The sequence below is a fragment of the Acanthopagrus latus genome, chromosome 20 (assembly GCF_904848185.1).
Source record: "Acanthopagrus latus isolate v.2019 chromosome 20, fAcaLat1.1, whole genome shotgun sequence".
NCBI classification, from domain to species: domain Eukaryota; kingdom Metazoa; phylum Chordata; class Actinopteri; order Spariformes; family Sparidae; genus Acanthopagrus; species Acanthopagrus latus.
This window is the reverse complement of record NC_051058.1, coordinates 15,004,347-15,026,301: the sequence shown is the minus strand read 5'-3', so window position 1 is coordinate 15,026,301 and position 21,955 is coordinate 15,004,347. Positions and strand designations below refer to the sequence as shown.

General features: G+C 41.0%; 1 long non-coding RNA gene across 2 annotated transcripts in view; it reads right to left on the bottom strand.

The window, feature by feature from the left end:
• The window catches only part of LOC119009721, an 84,701-nt gene that overhangs the window by 29,652 nt on the left and 33,094 nt on the right, over window positions 1-21,955 (bottom strand). The window lies entirely within an intron of this gene.

The following is a 21,955-nucleotide window of genomic DNA, read 5'->3' as shown; positions in this document are numbered from 1 at the left end:
CGGACATCTCTTCCGCAGACATGTGGCTGAGGACATAGCGGGCTGTCTGACAAAACACAAAGAACAAGCACTTCTCCAGCTGCCCCATTCCCATGTGAGAGTGATGAGAGCACACGGAGGGGTTAGTCAGAGCTTGTGGAGATGAGCAGCATGGAGGTAGGCCAAGCAGACGTCAAGTGTGGCTGTACAAGAAGCCTTACTCACAGTGGGGGCCTTGGTAGCATTGCTGTAAGTTCCTGTAAAGACACATGTCAGCTAGCAGGTAGTGAGTGAGTGTTTGAAAGGAAGGAGAAAGTGTGTAACCGAGGAGGACGAGCACAGCCGTCATTTACTTCACAGGATGACTCTTGGGAAAACAATGTCATGTCAGGAGAAAGTCTGCTGAACAGTGATGTTTGAGGGGCATGGCGTAGAAAATCGTGATATAGTCAAGAGGGTTTGCTTTAGAAATGTTCTTCGATACAGTTATCAATCACTTGTTACAAAATATAGTCAGTAATATAATCCACAGCATCCCAATACCTCAAAACAAAACATGCAAGTAAGGACAAGTGTAGAGAAAAATCAATACTTTTATTTAAAATTATAACAGGTGTGTTTTCTGTATTCAGAATACTGCACTCCAACCAAAACCGGACTACATTTACCTTTTGTTTGTATCCTAATTACATAATCCTGTTACTTGTATTCCATTACTCCCCAAATCTGTGTGTACTGACAGTGCGGAGGGAGCGCTTCACCATGTTTTCTCTAGAATGGCACCCTAGCAGGGACTTTATCAGGTTTTATCTGTGACAGGAGCATCCAAGAGGGCACTTCCGCGGCATGTTTTTAGAAGATGGGCGATTGCCCCCTCCCACCCGCACCGCGCCGAGTCCACCAGTGCTGCTGAATAAGCAACAACTAAAAAGGAATTAAATGTGTTTATTTCGGCCGATCACCATTTTTACGCTTGCACCTCAAACAGGAAACAAAGCAATTGTACAAAACCAAAATGTAGACATTTAACTCCCTGGTCACCTCGAACAATAGGTATTAAGTTGGCCTTAAAAAAAAGAGCCTGTTTTCAAATGTCAGCTGGTCAAATCAAATTAAGCTGCTTGGTCAGACCTCCCCCTATGATCCGCCAACATGCATGCCTCACATCACCTGAAAAATCATGAGCAACACAATTTAATTACAACCCAAAAAAAAGTGTAAACATCACTCTCTTTCATCCCTTTATGTATGTGGACAAGAAGACAATGTGTTAAGAGGAAATAAATCTGCCTTGACAGCCACATCAAAGGGTGCAGTGAGGGGCTTACTGCTACTTAAGGCACAGGAATGCTGTTGCTAAGCATCAGTCGAAAACCTATCAACCCTTTAAGGACTTTACTATTTTTGAGAAGGGGGGCTGTGCAGGTTACTAGAGGCCAGACGCTCTGCTGTGACAACACCCTGAGAAGTCATAAATCCTTAAAAAAAAAAAAAAAAAAAAAAATTAGATATGAATCAGGCACATGATTGATTTTAAAGCAACATCTATCTTCCATAAGGTTTTTTTTATGGGTGGGAGGTTAGTCTGTTACCACCTAACAGGAGTGTTAGATCTCTGAATCTCTTCTCATAAATAAGTAACTATTTGCTGAGTATGAACTTCCTCTGCCCTTTTAGGGAGGACATGCTCGTTGATGAATTAGGACGTGCTCCACTGCGTAAAGGCTATGAGTCAGTGCTAGCCACCACCTCCCTGTGAATAAATTCAATTCCCTCATTTTGCCCCGGTGAGGTGCTAAATCACTGGCAGCGCCTGGGAGCAGCGGGGTGTCATTGGACGGCTGGGTAGCCAGCCCGCTGTAATTCTGTCCATCAACCCTAATTCATTATTTCAGCAGCTGCGGATTTCTTCTCCGAATTACACAAAGTGACAAGTTTGAGTTCAGCTCAAAAGGGAGAAAGCTTTCAAGTCAGACTTTGGCAAATGATCCGGAGTAGCATGTCGACAACACCTTGTCATTCACCGCCTTGACGAGTAGTGCATTTTCGGTCCGGGGCAAGGGAGCAAATTTGAGCACCACGAGTCTCACTTGTAGGAAGTAGAAGCGATAGGTGACCTCTCACTAACTGGTAATCCACAGAGTATTAGTCATAACAACAGTGGATAAATCCCTTTGAGAGAGTTGAGCCGTCTAAGCATGGCATGGGGCTGCCTGGCCAACAAATCTCCTTTTTTTTTTACCTCATCGTCGAGATGAAAGGGGAAAAGTGCCGAGGATTACAGAGAACAATCATCCATTATTAGCAACAAAAAAAAAGAAAAATACAGAATCAGCTTTGCGCTCGGCCACTCATTACCAATTATCCACTGTTTTTGACAACCAGGTGAAATTACCCACCATCGCATGAGACCATCATGATTCCATCTGTGCTCTCAAATGCTGGGTGAACACCTTGTAACTGTTCAAGTTAGAATCACATCTTGGTCACAAATACAACACATTTTGAATAATTTTCCTTGTGAGTTTGAAATAAAACTCATCTTGGTGAGAAATGGTCTTGAGAGTCTACAGCCACACTAGGATGTAGTGGTGCTTTTGCTTGTGATTACATTCTAGCACGCTGTTGTTTAGAGAAAATAATGTTTACCAGGTTTACTGTCTTAGGTAAGTGTGCTTGTATGCTAACATTTGCTAATTACTACTAAACGCAGAGTACAGCTGAGGCTAATAGTGACTAGTTTTGCAGGTTTTGTTGAAAATGGCAAACATTACCTGATTCCCACATCTAAAGATTTTAAGCTTCTCTAGGCTTAAATCATTGTACTTCAGTCAGACACAATAATAAATTGGAAGATGTTACCTCAGGCTCTAACCTGATGAAAGCATTTAAATAAATAAGCTACTGCTGTTCTTTGCTTATTTATGGACTTCACTGACTCACTCACATCGTGGCATTCAGTGGGTGGAAGCTTCACCCTTTATTGTAATCAGCTTTCATTCCAGCCCTTTGATCCCTTGCTTTCTTTTGTGCGACACACCTCATCACCTTTATTTTCTGCTGTAATTGCATGGGAAAGATTTCCCCTTTGATACCGTCTGCATGCCAAATCACTATCGGAGAAAAAGAGTGTCGAAAAGTGCCATGTGCGCTGTCTGCCGGGAGAATAAAAGAGCTCATACACCTGTGGAAGACAAACAGGGTTTTCAGAGATATGACATATCTATCATCCCGGCGCAGGATATGAACTGTTCTGTCATCTTAATGGTGAAGGGGGCTTTGCATAGTCGAACAGTAGGTGCTGAGAGACATGTGTTGCACATGGTGAACTGTCTGGCAGCTGGCATTCCCAGGTCTGCAACTCACCCCCCCCCTCCTCAACCCCTTCCAGGCCCCTGTCTCATCTCCTGGCTCTAATCTGCAGACACAGTCCTCTCCTGCAGGCTCATCACCGGGCTGCTGAGTGGAGCTGAACAGGATCCTCTTCTCCCCTTCGGGCCTCCTCCTCATCCCTCTTTTACCACTACTACAACGTCAACACCCACCCTCCGCCCCATCACAAGTGTCAAGTGAGGTTGTCTACTGTCTCCTGCTGACACAGCTGCAAACTATCGTACAGGGGAATTAAGAAATCTTAGAACTAAATCAGCCTCCAAGGAAAGGACTTAAAACTTAACAGAATAATATATAAAGAAGAGGTAGTACTGCACGTCATGTGGGCAGTAAAATGTGTTTTGTCAGGTTTTCACTTCAGTGCTGCTGATTGTTTTGCTAATAGCGGATAAAATAGGAGTAAATTCTCACAGCACGTAGTCTCAGCATCTGTCAAATGAATTTCTGAATAACTGGTATTGATCAACAAGCTGCAGATTTATTTAGAATGGCAGAAAATATAGGTGACGAGTTTAATTCACATTATGTTATGTCACATTAGCCGACTAATTCCTTCTCTCTCTCTCTGATGCATCATGTGATGTTGCCCTGAAATGAATAGGAACAGGTGACTAAATGAATCACACTCGAGTAAAGTTACTGATTTCTCTTAGTTTGAACACTGCTGGGATCATTTGGAGTAAAGTCAGTACACAACTCGACAAAATATAAAACAAACTGAAGTCGGTTTTAGACATTGTCAATGTGGAAATGTTAATATTATATCTTTAAATTCTTCTTGAGCTCACGTGACAATGTGCATTTGTAATTTTGCATGTCAGTCTTGTACTTGCTGGTATTATGCCACAAGGCATAAATAATTCTGCTTTGACTTGATCCTTATCAAGAACAAATTCTGTAAACATTTTACTCGAATTCATAAGCTGAACCAACACTAAAAAAAAAGAATGCCTGCGCTGCATCTCCTCACACAGAGAGGCAGCCGCTGCCTAACAACATAGCAGCGAGATAAGCAGGGTGGATTCTACTGAGAGAATCTGTTATCAGGGATGGTGCTATGCACTGACATTAAGGATAATCATATCTATCAGCACACTGCCAAACATCCCCAAGTGAGCCTGGCGGAGAACAAAGCCTGCATCGTCTCTGGAAGCTAAGGTTACAGGCGGATGATGATGTACTTGTCACTGGGGTGCAAATGATCCACTGCCCGGCCAGCCCCGAATGCACCGAACAGAATCCCCATGAAGATATGGATATCAGCAGAACAGTTTAGATATCTGCTCATTCCTCTGCTTAATAGCTGCAGCTGGCTTGCTTGTTACACTTCTGAACCAGGAAACTGTACGAACACTCCAGTAGCATATAATGAGCTGTCTTAGATAAAACACAAAAAGAAGTGTTGGAGGAGGAAAAAAGGAAGCAGGATAATGCAGTCCTTCATCGCCTCGCTCTCTTAGCGCAAGAGTGATGTCTTTGTTATCCGCGCTCACCTTAGAGGGAGGGAGGACAGAGAATTCAGTTACATAAAGCTAAATATATTTTGCAGAAGTTCTATGAAGTAGGAACAAAGTCAGGAAGGAAACAGTAATGATTGTCTATGTTGCAAAAGATGTTTTCTGTTTTTTAAAAAAAAATCTTTTAGTTTTAGATGTATTACCAATAAAACCATAGGCCAGCTATTATGGTTGCACTCCGAGTAACTCATTACCGATGAGGCAAAACAAAAGCAGGATGAGTCGCTTGTTTTGGCAGCTGCGTCAACTGCTGCAAGTAAGTGCATATCCCACATTTTGTTCAAGGCCATGAGAAAACCAAAACAAAAAGAGAGTTGGCAGGACAATTTGAATCTGACAAAGTAGTTGAAGATGAGTCAGTGAATGAATCACTCTCTATATCACAGACCAAAGCACAGCATTTGGAGAGAAATCCACCCTTAGCGGGGAAGTGTTCCATTGGCAGTGATGAATCGCTTTTCTCCGCAGCGTCTTACAGATGGCTCACATCAATACCCCATTCATTATGATGTATCGACTCCCATCAAAGGTATCGCTAACGCACATTTATGGACATTTCCAGATAATTTAAACTGTTTCGAAAAAATAAACTATACTATACCAAAATATACACAGTGTTGTGTACATCTAAATCTTAGTATACGTCTTGCTTGAAAATATAGATTATCTGTAACAAAGAACCGGGCAACATTTCCTCTGGTGTTGAATTATATTAAAGTGGAATTAGAGGTTTTTCTAGCCAGCAGAAGGCAGTGATGTTCAAAAACAAATAGACACATGGCGATGTGAGATACCATCCACTTAAAAGTCGTTATAGCTAACATGTTAGCGAAAAAAATAAATGAATAAAAATCATACTTATTCAGCCCAAGGGATTCATTTCCATCTTACTTAGTTATTTTTCTGTCCTAAAAATAAATGCCCATTTACTCTGGTCTTAGCTTTGTTTTGGACTCCACAAACTCTAAATGAAAACGCTAACTCTTTGTCAGCTGTGAGATGATCCATTTGTAGGTTTGGGTTAGGACATCAGAAATATGATCACTAAAATATGAATCATATTTTTAAAATGGAGCTGGAGTCAGGACATGGTTAGTTTAGCTTAGAATGAAAACTGGAGGCAGGGTGAAACAGCTAGCTTGGCTCCGTATGGGTTAAACAAATTCAGAAAAAAAACAAAAAAAAATCTAATATAGAATTGTTTTTGTGTTATTTTTGAGTGTGCAAGCTGTTTTCCCCTACTTCCTGTTCCTGCTACTTATGGTAGCTATATATCAGGAAAATCAACCATGTTCTCTTTCCAGAAAAAAAAGAGACTAAAAGCAGTGAAAAGAATCAAGAGCTGCAGTTGGTGTTGACTTGCCTGCTAGCTGTTTCCTGTTACTTCTTGTCTGTATGCTAAGCTAGCTTGAGCTACTTATGGTAGCTATGTATCAGCAAAGTCAATAAAACAAAACCAATGTGACTAAAGGTGGTTAAAAGAAGCAAAGAGCTGCAGTGACTCGTTAGTTAGTGGTGACTCGTGGTTTCAGTACAAAGATTAATTTGATGTAACATCAGTATCAACAATATGCTCAGCAGCATTCTGATTTAATTTAGTGCATGAAAGCTAACCGCCGATTTTACAACTGATATGACCTTCTATAAACAAGCCTGTGTTTCATGTCTTTGTCACCTGCCACCTTAATCCAGACGCACAACCAGAACAACCTCACATGGCCTGTCAGGCTCACCACACACACACGCACATACACACATACACACAGAGTCAAGGTGTGGGCAGACAGAACGGGTGTGGAGAGCTCCGAGCCAGACAAGCAAGCTCGTCTTGCTCGCAGAGAGAAACAACTATCAGTAGGATCACTCCACTTCACTCCACATGCTGGAGTCTAAACAAGTCTCTGTTTTCATTTCCATAAAGCCTCGCTCTGTCTTTTGTTCTGACGGAGATAAGATGTATAAATTATGAGCAGCTGACAAAGTATACTGGGACGCCTCGGGCAGCTCATCAGTCATGCTCGGCCTGTCAGCAGGTAACTGATGGGGGCCCTACAGGCACAAAGCCCCCTTTTAAGCGAAGGAGGGGGAGGCAGAGGAATTAAAGCTGTTGTTGGAGTCCTGAGCACAACAGCTGACTCATATTTAACAGCCTCTTTAAAGGAGTGAGGCAGACGCCAAACGCTTCAAGCTTCAGAGTGTGTTTTGTGGCCCTCTCTTCAGGAGTGTATGTCTTACCGTTGTGCTCTGTCGGCATTGTACAATGGCCGTCAAGCAGGAGGTAGGGCACATAGAGAAAGTCATCACGAGAGACCACCCAAGAGGAGGCAGCGAGGGGTCTCTGCTTAAAAAGCTGTACGACTGTGATAATCTTCAGCTTAATCAAAACAACCGAACACATATAATCCTCTCTATGTATCTGCAGAGAACTCCTTGACATTGTACCCTGTTCCGATGATGGATCATTGAGTTTCATTATGGTACTAGAGCCTGTAACCTGTAAAAGAAGAGGATCTGATTTACTGGCGCCTTTATGCACTGTGTGTATTTGAGAGATAATCGTAATGAGACAGTGTACTGGGGTAAAGATGACAGGTAAGAATTGATGTGTCTTCCTGCAGCCATGTGGGTGGGAATGAGCTGGCTTTATTTCAGTCGGCACAGCAGCTCTTATCTCCCCCGGTCACTGTCGCTTTCGGTCTTGTGGACTCTAATCTAACTAGGTGGATGTGCTGAACATAACATGAGAGAGAAAGTCAACTTTCTGTCCAGCACAGCCAGCAGGATAACAATAAAGGTGCTGGTCTGTGCCCAGTGTGAGGGCCGATTAGAGCTGCCGCTGAGCCATTTCTTACAGCATTTTGTGTGTGTAGGTATTATGTTGCAAGAGGCTGAATATTTAAAGGGGTAGTTTGGCTTTGAGGCTTTATTTAGCTGAAGAATAAATAACATTCCTATGTTCTGCAGCTATAGGACACAAAGCAGTATGTGGGAAAAAAAAAAGGGCAGTGAGTTTGGACGGTTTATGCCCCCTCATCATATTTCTGCAAACCAATCTCCAATGCTCTCTGACGTCTGGAAGGACATAAAGTATCACACCTTCATTTGGGTCAGACAGGTACTTTACTGTATCAAATGATTGGGAGTATAAAATTCTCTGAATAGAGTCTTGACACCAGGAAGGGTAAGACGCGACTGCTGCCCGAGAGATGTAAAATAATACAGCTTATCTCTGATGCCCAGGAGGAAGAGATATGTCCACCGTTGCCAAATAACAACATATTTCCATATGAGTCACTCGACGTGACTGTTAGAGCTTAAAAACATTTCTTGTTCTACTCAGAGCTGAAATAAAAATAACCAAATATTCATGAGAAGTCCTTGTTTTGCTGAAAAAACACAGTGCAGGAATTTGTAATTGCCAGAAATGAATGCAAGACCAACCAGAGCCTGAATCTTTGTACAAGAAGTAGTTTTCTGATTTCACCAATTCTCTCAGTTTTATCCATAAAACTAATTTAATTCAGAATCACATTTGCAAGCCAAGTTCAAATTAAAGTCAAGCCTTAATCTCAGCAGAACACACAGTGAAGACTTTGTTTGCCTCAAGCTTGTTCTCTTAGGCAGCTCTTACTACAATATCAGAAGTTAATAAAATGGTTTATGGAGATGGCTGTCAGTGCTACACAGCATGGTAGGAGGTTTTGACCACTAGTCACTGGCTGTTTTGTATGTTATCATGTGCAGGGATGAGGCATGTGGGTGATGCAATTCCCTTCCTGCTGTTTTTTTCTCACTATTCCACTGATCTACAAGTGTCTATAAAGTGCCAAGATACTGTGTGTAGCAACACACAAAGGCAGTGAAGAAGAAGACTGCTAGCAGGCTAACAAGGATGAAAACAAAAGGGTGATTGCACATATTTAAAGGTCATATCAAAAGCTAGCTAGCGTGAGCAACAGTAATGTTAGCTAGGTTTAGGAACGTTAACGCTAGCAAGCAGGCATTAGCAATGTTAACTAGCTAGCGTTAGCAGCATTGACGTCACTTAGACTTTGCAACAGCAACGTTTGCTAGCTAACATTAGCAACATCAACTTTCGATAGCTAGTATTAACACACTATCTTGCATTAGCAATGTTAGCTGTTGCAACTGGCAACCACTTAAGGTGGCAGATGATTTGAACAACAGCTGTGTTGTGACAAGAATGCAAAGAAAGAGGGGAGATATGATGTCACAATTAACAGCTGAATGTCACCAATAACACCTTTAAGAAATCAGCTTTGCAAATATTTTATGAGAAAACATGGACACGCTTGGTGTGTGATGTTGGTGTGTAACACTGAATGTAAGAGAAAGCCCACAATGCACCTTCAGTTTTTGGGGGGATAATTTTAGGCCAAAATAATCAACACAATAACACCTCTCATCAATAACATGACCAATACTTCAGGTGAATGTGATTCTTAAATTCACGGCACTGGGACCTTTGGATGATCTTCTCAGTTATAGTGTAGAGGCCTACAGAGACACCTGACCTCTTCACTGACCAGAATATGACCCCAGGAAGAGTAGCACCTGGAGGCCAACACAACATCTGTGTCTACATGCGAGATGTTTTGGTGCGTACACATCTGTGAATCTGAGGTCATCCAAGTCGACAGGCCAAATAAGTTATAAAGGAAAGAGACAGATGGCAGATGGGAAACCTCCAATAACAAAGGACTTCAATATAAATGGTCAATACGTCAATCTGAAAGGGCTAATTATAACTCACGGGCTGATCTTGATCGATCGCTCCAGAGCACAATTACCAACCTGTCCACATTAAACTGATGTATGAGTGTTTTAGGTGTTACAGCTCCTGAAAGTTTAATGCTTTTTCTCATTAAAGCACTGTTAGTACTGTATGGTCAATGTCCTTCATAGGGCTGATTTAAAGGTGACACTCTGCGGCAGAAAAACACATTAAAAAGTGAAAGTGAAACAAGAACAAGAACATATGACAAGAACATACTCACTGTAGTTTGAAACACTGCAGAGACTAGGGGCCATTTGTGCCCTTTAATCACAAAAGGTGAAAATAGTGTGACAAATACAGCAGAATCTTCTCAGGACACGACGGCATCGTTAGAACAACCTTGTAGAGGGATGTGTCACCTCCAGCTGCTTAACTTTGAAATTGACCTTTAATCAATACTGAGGACAGTTTAGAGTCATTGCTCTTCATGTCATACTGACACATGCATGAGAAAGTATATTTTTGCTTTGTTATACAGTGAGGCTATTGATTGGTTGGGTTGTGAAGTTCTGCAGGTAAATTCAAGTTTCTAAACTGGGTTTCTTGAATTATAAAAGGATTGAGGGGCATAATGGGGAACGTATTGATCCCTTTTGAAGCTATGAATTAAGAGTATCGAATTGTAGGGTTGGAGAATATGTAAGCGATAAGACACAACAAGGTGTATTGACAATAGTGGGTGAAGTGAAGAATGCCACAATGGCACATCTGCAAGCCAATCAGAAATTGTAATTCCCAATGGCAATTGCAAAACAAATTGCCAGAATAAATGTTAACCAAGTATATTTCCTGCAAAACCACAAATAATTTTAGGGAGGTAATCTTACTATCTTGCTCTCTATTGCTGCTGGTCTGTCAGGGTTTATTCAGCAAAATGTATTGTATGCCTACACCACGACAGATAAAGTGTCTTATGTCTTGAATTTCCCTAACCCATGTGTTTTATTTAGCAGGAGAGCTGTTAGCAACCAGTGGGCAGGAGAGTCCAACTGCATGTTTGGCTAACTGAGCTAACAGCTGACAGAAATAATAGCTAACAGGTAAAGGAGCTACAGCTACACATGACAGTAAAGGTTGGCAAAACTGCAGTTTAATGTGAAAACACAGCCGCCTACTGGAGCCACCAGCTAATGGAGTAAATAGAGCTAGCAACGAACAAGCTAATGAAGCTGACAGCTAACAGAGCTTTTTGCCGCTAAAGCTAATCGAGCCTTTACCACAGCCATGTCAAATCAAACAACAGTAAAAGTAATTATCTTTTTAACTATTGTAAGTTTTTTGGAGTGTTTTTTTTATCTGTAAGTTTGGTCCCTATGGTATGTATGAAAATAATTCACAGTCAATTTTCCACAGACTCTACACCATCACAGTATTATATTGCTTCCACAAAATTAAATTACCTATACAGGGATGGATTTTATGCAAATTGCCCATACCTCTGAAGTGTTTGTACAGAGAAAGAGAGAGTGAGAGTGAGAAAGGCCAGACAGGAACTGCTATGGAAACAGAGAGGGAAAGCAAACGAGTGTGTGCTTGTGTGAGTTTGTACCAAAGCACCCACTCTATCTATTCACATCCAGCCCAAAAGAGTTGTCTCAGTAACAACAATAGTGGGTAACATGATCTTTCATTACACATTGTGTAAACAGTGTAACCTATCAGTGCTGTCAATCAACATGATTGATTGTGGCCTGTCACAGGAGAAGAGTGACACGTCAGGAAAAAAAAACTTTTTTCTCACAAAGCGCGGTGCATTCAGGCTGCCACAGAAAGTGGTGATTAATGTGTTCTCACTGGGTAATTCCACACCCCTGGCTAATGAAGGAGGAATCTATCATCCGCACTGCGGTGGCAGATGTCGCGAGGACAGCAATCCAAGTGCCTGGGAACAATTTACTTTCTCTTCTCTAATTGTTCCTGAAAAGTGTGACAGGTTTGGAGGGAAGCACTCGAGTCGACAGCTCCTCAGGGCAGACACAACAATGTACAACGACCGCCACTTCAACATACAAACCAACTGCGCTCCACCTGAAAGTATCACTTACTGCGAACTGGAAACACTCAAAGATAAGAAAAGCCCTTCAGAAGATTTTCTGCAGCTACATGTGCATTATTATTCCTGCCTGAAATGGTCTGAAAGTTTGTGAAAGGAGATGGCTGCTAAAATAAACAATGCATGTACTGTATTTCATTGTATAAACTAACCCTAAAACTCCTCCATGTTAACAAGTGAATGTGCACAGAGTTCACAAACAACTCACCCGTGCTTCATTAAGCTGGCTACACATTATAATCATGAGCAAAGCTAGAAATTAAACAGCAATTAGAGAAAAAGGGTTGAAGCTAAGGGATCATCATTCATGTCCCTAAAGAACACCACGTCTTACAAAACAGCCAGTGGTGCAACAGCAGCCTGGGGAAAAACAGCTTTGGATTTACTGCTGTTTGTTAAGCTGTTGTTTCCATTGGATATTTTACTTTTTATGATTTATATATCAGGCAACGGAGAAAACGCAGACAAACATTTCAACAGCTTCTCTCGCCACGTCGTTTAGCACGCTCATTAAAAAACTGTGTTGGGTAGACTAGCACGTCTTTTATGTTTGGGAACATAAGCTGCTATTAGCACAAAAGGGGGAAAGCAGCAAAGTCCAAATGTGTCACAGCTGTCTGTCCTCACATCATTTAATTTAATCTGGTTTCATGCCTGTTCACATTACGAGCCTGATAAAACAGCAACACTCTCAAACATCTGCTTGCTGGTGGAGCCTGTTGATTAATAATTCAGCTGGAGGTCAGATGGCACTCGGCTCACACAGCCTCACACCCGAGCTAATAAATCAATTTCTGCAGCAATTATGAGTAATCGCATGCGCTTTAAAGTTTAACAGTTGGCTTTACAAGGTGCAGTTTTGTGTGAATTTACGTGAACAAGCTGAGGCATCGCACTAATTGCACTTGTTTTTGTGAATGTTGACCTAATGGTGACCTCAACATACACAGTACAGCACACTCCCTCCCCCTCTGGCACTTTAGGTTACAACATGTGGAGCTGGAGAGATTAAAGGGCTCAAGCTGCGGTGTGGATCTGAACTTTCACACACCCAATGTGATGGAAAACACTCCATCAGGTATTCTGCTGACTTGATGAAAAAGATTTAATATGTGCTGATGTTCTGTCGTACGTGTTTGGGGTGTTCTCCAGAAGGAGCTCAGTGACGGACAGTCGTCAGTGTATATCGGGTAATGGCTGGAAAAAAAAGTTTCAGGGACTGTGAAGATTTTACCAGTCTTATATTATATTTACCAAATCAGTTTGCATTAGATATGTTTAAAACATGAATGTAGTCTCCATGATGTCACAAATAGTTTCCAACGAGCCATTGTGAAGCTCAGCGTGGTGGCTCTGTGGCGCCATCTTGACAGTGGGGCAGTAAGGACAAATTTCAGGATATAAATCGTTTAGTAGATTAGTAAAATAATTTATATAATTGAAATGCTGAAATTACTATATAAATGTATATTTGTTATCAATGCGCTGGTTAACGTGAGTGATCCTTGGGCCATCCTTGAGTCGCAGTTTATGGTACTTAATTTTGCGTCATTTTTCAGCCCTGGAAGTTGCTGCAGGAAGTCCATTCTTTAAATGTACTCCATTCACCCACCTAACTGTAAATTCCAGAAACTTCAGAATTTAACTATCATCACGGTTCCCTGTGTAGCAAGAAACACATTTTATAGATTTCCCGAACTACAAAGACAAACATAGACTTGAAACAAATGAGACAGCATGACTCCGTTCAAACTTGTGTACGTGAAATTTAAAGTGGGATTACAGTTTTGCACACAGTAGTTGTATAACAGGAAGAAGCAGTTTAACCACAGCGAGCACAAAGCATGACAAAGATAAACAGTAAAGACAGCATAAGGATGATGATGTAGAGGCCTTTTGGCTGCAAACATGGCTAACACCCAGCTGTTATCATAACCAAAACAACTGGACGCACTGTCCTGATGATCTCATCGAGTCAGATAAACACCCGTGTTTAGATTAAGCATCAAAGAGCTGCCAGAAAAGACAGAGTACCTGGCAGAGGTGCTGAACTGAGGGCTTGTTGTTTGAACAGAGAGAGCAGATTGAGGTCAATAACTAACTTCAAATGGCTGAAAAATGCGCCTGCGGTGCTGGCAGGTGGTGCTCACAGCATTATAGGTCAGACAGAGCTGAAACGATGCCAATCTGAGACATTTGTTCTGATGTGAGTGTCATTTATACATAACTCCCTAAACTTCACGTCTCACGCTGAAGGTTTTCACAAATAATATCTGGCAGATCTGTTGATGATCTTTCACTACATCTTGTAACAGTGCAGCATAATACAGTGGCATTAGGGCCATGTTATTGCTTCTGCCTCATAACCTTGTCCAACCTCTCCAAACAAAATATAATTCCACAGGTTGAATTACTGTAGTTACTGAGGTTACAAAAAAAAAACTATGGGGCTCTTAGGGATGTGTGCAGCCAAAACAGTGCATTCATAGGGGTAGGATTGTGGCAGCAAGTTTGAATCCAGTTTCCAGTTGGTAAAACACCTGGCTTCATTAAGCTGAGTCAAACACATCTGTTATCTCCTCTTTTTTTAAGTCACTCTGGTGCCATGAGGTTGACATTTGTGGCTATGAGTGAAATGTTTAGCCAGATATTTGATAGATTACCCTGAAATTGTGTGGAGACATTAAATCTCCCCGCAGTGTAACTATTCATCATCATCCATCAACTCTTCAAAACTGAATCTAGAGGGACAGAGAAGCATCACAGTTTGAAGCTTAAGGCCACTGGCCAAGCTGCTGTATTTAAAGAGTTGTGAGTGACTACTACGGCTAATCACAAGTTGTTAGCATGCAAACACACTGAGCTAAGACGGAGACCCCTGCTAAACATCAGCATGTTAACATTTGCACTGAGAGTGTGTCATCATGCTGACGTTAGCATCACTGCGACCTCACAGAGCGGTTGCTGCGGCTGAATACTGAGAGGTGTTATTAGAGCAATGCTAATGCAATTAGAACATAATTAAATGAATCAAATACATCGCAATATTCTGCTTTATCTCTGACAACGGCTGTCTGTAACTGATGATGTAAGAGAGACACATGCTAACTCAGAGACACAATATTTTACTTGACCAACTAAACATGACAAAGCACGTGAAATACCCCAAAGTGATGAGTAAACGTCGCCAAAATCAATGAAAATACATCGAGACATTTATGTAGCATCTTAACATTGTTCCATCTGACTTCTGGAAGCAGCGAGGACCAAGTCACTCTAATAGGAAACATTATTCAGGACAAAGTCAAAGAATGTCACAGGGCAGACAAGCAAAAGACTTGACCCTTGAGTCAGATTTGACAAATTGTCATAACAATAAAAGTGCATGTTTCAAAAAAAGCACTTCAGAAAGACTATCCAGGGAACAAAAGAAGACACAGATCTGAGTTCTCTCAGAGGTGCCCTGAAGCATCTATAATGACTGATGAAAGACAAAATGGTAATGTAAATCAATCAAATCATATGTTTCTTTGAGCGGAGCAGTGGTCCTCCTCATACAAGGTCAACCCAAGGTAACACGGCACGGCCTGAAACTAATTAAGCAATTACAAGCTCCATGTATGTGCTTTGTCTCTCCAATGTGAAAGACTGTCAAGTGGAAGAACGCTGCACAGACTGGACGGACGCTGTCTACTTTGATGTAGGCTTATGCATATGAAATGAGGTCAGATCCTGGTCATTAAAAAGAACTCCTTTACTCGGGATATCACGCTACAAAAGGCAATTTCTTCAAAGGGGCTTTTACTTTGGAGATTTGTAAGGGATTATGACAGGAAGGCATGTATAAACAAAGCAATGTGAGAAGAAAAGTAAAATGGGTCAGATAATGCCCTCTGTCACAGTTATTACACATCTCAATTACTCAGGCCGATGAGAACGCTGGAAGTTACAGGGATCATTTGCCCGAGCAGGAACGAAAGGACCAGTCCCACAGCCGGTCTGCTCACATGTCATTCTGCATTTCTTTCGAAGATTTTTTTAATTCAGTTGATACTGTTTCCCCCTTGCTTGCAGTTTCTCCTCTGTTGAGGCTACAGACTGTATTAAGTGCAGGGGAATGTAAAATGAGGGGAAACGTGCTGGAAACAAGCAAAATGAGCAAGTGTGATTATGCAAATTAACTGTCCAGACAGCTCACCACAAATCCAGGAAGATAAACTATAATATGCAATCCTACACCATTAACACAGACCCAAAGTGCCTCTTATTTCACCGCAGCAACAACATTCATCTGAGTTCCATTTCTTGCAGGTTATCAGCTTATAAAATACTGCCACACATTAACAACCCAACAGCGTACTATTTTACAGAGTAAATACACTACATCTAATTCTTCTGGACTTTTAGTTTACATTTGAGATTATTTGTACAATTCGGTTAAGTTCTTTTATTTAGGTGAAGGCTTTGAATATTTCTTCCACTGAGGGCAGAACTATTAAAATCCGCTTTTATTTATTTACTTGATACATTAAAAATAAACTATATCTCAGCACTTTCTTACATGCATTGTGTATTGACTATAGGTTTATATTTGCTCTGGCCTAAGTATCCCTGACCTGCCTCTGCCCAACCATTGTCAGCCTCTTGTCCATAACACAGAAACAATGGCCCATTCTTGTCCTAATGCGCGGCTATGTGACATATAATAAATATTGCATCAGAGGAGCCGGCGAAGCTGTCAGTCAGGAGATAATGCCTCTCGTCAGCATCAAACCAACCACAAACATCTCCAAAGCAAATGATTCCTTTAAGGTATTCCTGTATGGTAAATGATTCATAGTGCCTGCATTGTTAAAAACAGCACTTAAGGGGGGGCGACGGCTGGTTAAAGTAAATATAAGTCATGGTGAAGAAGCTTGTAGCATTATCCAGGGCTGTCTGAAAGCATATTAATGCCCAGGGTTGTTAATGGATATAAAAGGCACAGAAGTGGTTTAGTTTGAATAGATCTGCTCTGGCACCCTTCAAAAACTTTGAACAGTCAATTAACATGACACAGTAAGTCATTCTATATTTTTTTAATGTCATTATTCCCTTTTCATGTATTTGCTGGCACTGTTTCTGGAGCATCATAGCTTAGTAGGAATGTATTCTAGCAATTGCTTGAAGGGTAAGGCATGTTTTTTATGTTTTGCTTAAAATACAATCAATGGTTCAACATTTAATATAACTTTTACATCACTATTCCAGACAGGAAATCAATACAGGAAATACATTTTAGAAGTGCAACGGGCCTTAACTGCTGATTACGCAGTTCCGTAAAGTCAATAGCATCAGATTTCATTAATGTTGCATGTGTATAAAACTATATGACACAATGTCAATTATTATTATTCTGTCATGCTGCATGTAGTCATCTGTCATCAAAATAAAAGGGGTATGAGTAAAAATCTATGACAACGGTCTTCAGTGTGTTAGTGATTAAATGGTGACTTGAATAACACTGTGAACTCCAGACACATATATTGTTCAACCCGTAAGCCATTTCCTGCCATTCAAAAGTCACAAATCCTCTCAAAATGGTAGTCACGGACAAAAGGAGGGAGGTACAAGATAGGTTGAAAATTTGGCATGTTGTGAAAGGGACCGACTGCTTTGTCTGTGTTACTTTCCTCTTTGGGCCGAGGTTGTAAAGGTCCAAAACATTAGGGTGTTGACAAAATGATGGATGAAGCATGGTAAAGTGGTTAGCGATTGTAAAGGCTCTGAAAACTTCTTCCAAAGCACAAACAAATGACCACTTCACATTGTATCCATCACTGATACATTGTCCTAATTGGAAAATGAGACCCTTGGTATCTAAACACAAAACCACAGACACAATGTGCTGGAATACAGATTTATCTCTGCTAGGTTACTTTGTTCACAATGAACCCTTTACCCAGGCAGCCTGAAAATGTCCAATATTAAAAGATAAATTAATTAATAGGGTCAAATATACAGACCTAAATCTACCCATCAATTTTTCTTGAAGCTTATCATTCTTATTTTCCAAATAGTTGGGTTAATTGGTATACAATTAGACATTTTTACTTCAGAATTTCAGACTTGCTTAAGCTAAGTTACTCAACAACTGCTCCCACATTTAGCCAGTTAGCTTCTGTTAGCTAGAGACACAACACTGCTATCACTATCCTGACTCAAAGAAAACAGTTTAATTTAAATAAACGCCAACATGATATTGTATTGTTATTTAGCTTAACAAAACTGGCTCCATGTACTATCTAGCCAGCCAACTAAGTGGCTAAGCTAGGATGCTCCAAAATGAATAGCAGAGGAACCAGTGCTAATTAGCGCCTGTAAGTTAGAGCAACTAAAGATGAAGAAAAGATAGTTGTTTCTTGTTTTTTGACATTTTGCAGAATATGATATATATATAGAATAAAAAAGTTCACAAGGTTAACAATTTCTAATTGAGTGTTAGTTTTTGATAGCCAATACTTAGTGCTGTTGCTCTAGCTTACATGGGCTAACCGAAGAGCTCTCAACAGAATAGGCTAGCATAGAATAGAAAAGTCAACTATGAATTAACCAGCTAATACTTGCTGAAGTTAGCCGCAATTTCTTTGCTTTGAATGATAACATCTAAACTCACAAGCCAGTCTATCTTAGTAAACTGACTAGGTTGGTAGCATGTAGAGCCATACAATTATTTTACAGTAAAAGTGATATAAGTGATATTATGAAATTAAAGGTGAACTGCTGAACTGAATGTCACTGTTGGAAAACATACTGAGAAATAAGACATTTGAAACATGGCATTTTGAAAATCATTATGTCTTAAAATAAAAATTAGTTGTAATAAATCTCTGTTATAATGATAGTGAGTCGAGCTTTAATCATTCATTAAATTATTTCACAACATACATTGGTTAGTTAATATATTTTACACATTTTTGCCCATATTATTATTTGCCTTATACTATCTGTTTTATTTATTTAACATTGAACACTTTGGCACTAAGTGTGCAGGTGGCATGGCAATCCTGAGCCCCAGCCAGTGATGTGTGTGTTAAGCAAATAATCTGAGAAAACCGGCAATAATATTCACACTGCAACTAATTGTTCATTTGTGATTATTATTATTATGACGGTTCAAAACATTTCAAAACTGCTCACATGAGAGCTACATTTACTGAATTTTATTGAGCCAATTTATCATACTTTACTATGCAATAAAGCAATCAGTGCCCTTGAAGAACATGTGGAAAAACAAATTAAGCATCTGATTGGCCGCATGTTGTGCACAGTGTTATAGTAACAGAAACATTCAACATGCAAATGAATACAAAAAAAAAAGAAAACATAGCTATTTTTGTTTTCAGTTCAGGAGCTATAAACGTCTCAATAATTTCACAGTGTCCATAACACAAAAGGCGCACGGAGGAATAATAGATTCCTTGTGATCCTGCATAAGGATTCTTCAATCTCCACTAGAGGTCTCTGTCCCTCACCTCCTTCCCTCCATAGCATATCCCCATACAGACACATGTAAACATAGTCCTCCACCTCAGTAAACACCAGTGAGGATGATTCAGGAAACTAGCCACCATGAAGTATCACGTTCCTTTTTGGGTGGAATTTAAAATGGCACCAGACCAAGCTGAGGAGTTGCACAGAAATAACTTTTATTAAAACATTTCTGAAGCCCTCTGTAACTTTTGGAAAATCAAATTAACCCAGTGACCCAGAATCTAACACCCCAAACAAGCACGGTTCAAAACGAGTCAAAGATTTAGGCCTCACAGAAGAATGAACTACAAGCATCAGCAGAGGTGGGATGCCTGGCATGGCAGGGTATTCTTTACACACTGGCAGCAAGAGCGATGTGGGTCACTTAGCGAGTGGCAAGGATTCAAAACAAAGAAAAGGCCCAAGCAATGGGGTCCACTGGATAAATTTGTCAATGTCTTGTGCCTTAAGGCACCCAGCCTCGCCTGACCCCAACCTCCATTCTCAAGATAAATACCTCTGTCACCATTCACCTTCAGTCCCTGGACACAAATTTAACTTGTCATCCATCATCCTTGTGCAGAGGTATAATTCCCCCCCCTCCCACAGTAATGAGTTTAAGACCTCCAAACAGGCCAGGGATAGGACCTCGTCACTGAACATGACAAAGCATTTTGGAATCCAGATTTTCTTTTTTTTTTTTCTGGTTATTATTTGTATAAAATGACTTGATCTCACACTCCCCACCAGAAAGCTTGCCAACAGGATAAATGATTGACTGTGACATTCATTGCAACTGTGGGTCCATACAAAGTTCAAGCCGTGGAAGGTGTAAAGCTCCGGGTATTTGTTTCCCTCAAATGGCCGCGGCTGACAACCTTGTATGATAATGTGGCCACTGTACATCAACTTAATTGACACTTAAATCTGTCAGTAGCCTTACAAATGCCGACCTTCTTTGGGGAACAAATCCTTTTTAATGTGCATTCTTTGTGAGTGATTGTGCATGTGCCTGCGTGTGTGTGTGAGGGTGGATGGTTTCCATGGTGGGGGAGGGAGTGAGGATACAAATGAGATAAAGAGAGGAAGCTGTCAAGATAAACAGCATAAACAGTAAAAAGAGAACTCTGCACAATCTCCACGGCAGCACAAGTCCAAGCAAAATATATTAATTTTCCTACAAATAAAGTTCTTTAAGAAAGCAGCTGGCTGTACACACACTGAGGAAGAAAACCACATTGCTTCCAAATCCCTTTTCACCTGTCTGATTAGGATATTTTTGCCATGTAATGTTATTAGCAGCCTGGTTAAAATGGAGCCGCTGTGCACTGGGGGTTGGCTTATTAATTGTTGTTTTCGTGTCACCACTGCTGTGTGCACCCAGTGATTTAATCAGCTAAATTCACTGCCATGGGAGCGGCGGCCCACGCCAGGTTTAACGCAATAGGTGTAATAATAATATATTGGCAATGAACCTGTCATTCCGATTAATTTCTGAGCGTGATTTACATATATGCGTGCTGAATAACACTGATTAGCCAAATGGGATGAAGTTATTATCTAGCTTCTTCACTGCGTTAATGCTGCCGTTTCATTAATTCAATTTTCACCTACTTCTCGTAGACCCTGTGAGTGTCTGCTCATCATGAAAGATTGCTTTGACTGGCTGACAGTTTAGGGCAAAATAGTAACCCTATTATCCCCTGGACATTGATAAGCACTGAATAGTGTGTGTGTGTGTGTGGTGCACGCCTTCTGCTTCCTGCTCTAAGGGCAATAATGACCTGGGGGCAGCAGCTTCTATCTCCCTCACAGGTACAATCTTGTTTACCTCAATCCCCCGTAGGCTTGCACCTTTCTCTCCCCAGAGACCTGATCTGGCTCCTTTATCCTCACCTCTGTCACCTACCCGGTCCTTTTCTCTAATCACAAAGCATCTCGCTGCTCTAAAGCGCCACGTTATCTGGAGGGGCAAGGCCTCTGGTACTCGCCGCAATTAACCTGGGGCCTTGTTACCGAAACACTCAGTACAGCGAGTCAGTCTCCATGGGAGGGTCGCGCAAGCAAGGCCTCGCATCTACTAATGATGCTAACAGCGTTGGAAAAAAAAAAATCATACCTTATGTGCCTTCCTACATGTTTTCCTACAAGGTGCTAAAAAAAAGCTGACTGCAAAATAAGAAGTCTGATTTTCAGCATCGACAATGGCAAGGTCAGAGATCTCAACATCGTGTCAAGAAATGACGCCACCATTATTCTAAATCCCTTCCCCGAGGTGGAAGGATTGCAAATTTGAGTCTCCCGCAGCCATCTCTGCTCACAGTCGATCCACTGAATGACAACAGACAGCTACAGTGATGCAGAGACGGGCGGACAGAGATGGATGGATCGATACACGACTGCATATGCGGACGTGCCTATTGATAAACTCCTGCTGACAACGGGCGAACACTTTGGGCTCATCGGTGGAAATGTCAGTCATGTTGGCCATTAGTTTGCATGCATTTCAGGTCGGATGTCCTCAACCTGTGACCGTGGGGTACTAAGGCCAGCCTACAAGGTCCGTAACATGCCAAAACACTTTTTTATCACTTGTCAGAATCAATTCAACTCTATGTCAGTCCAGGCTTCAGTACAACTGTATGTGACAAGGAATAAGGCAGCCTTGATTTTTGACATTGATGAACAGATAATGTATATGAG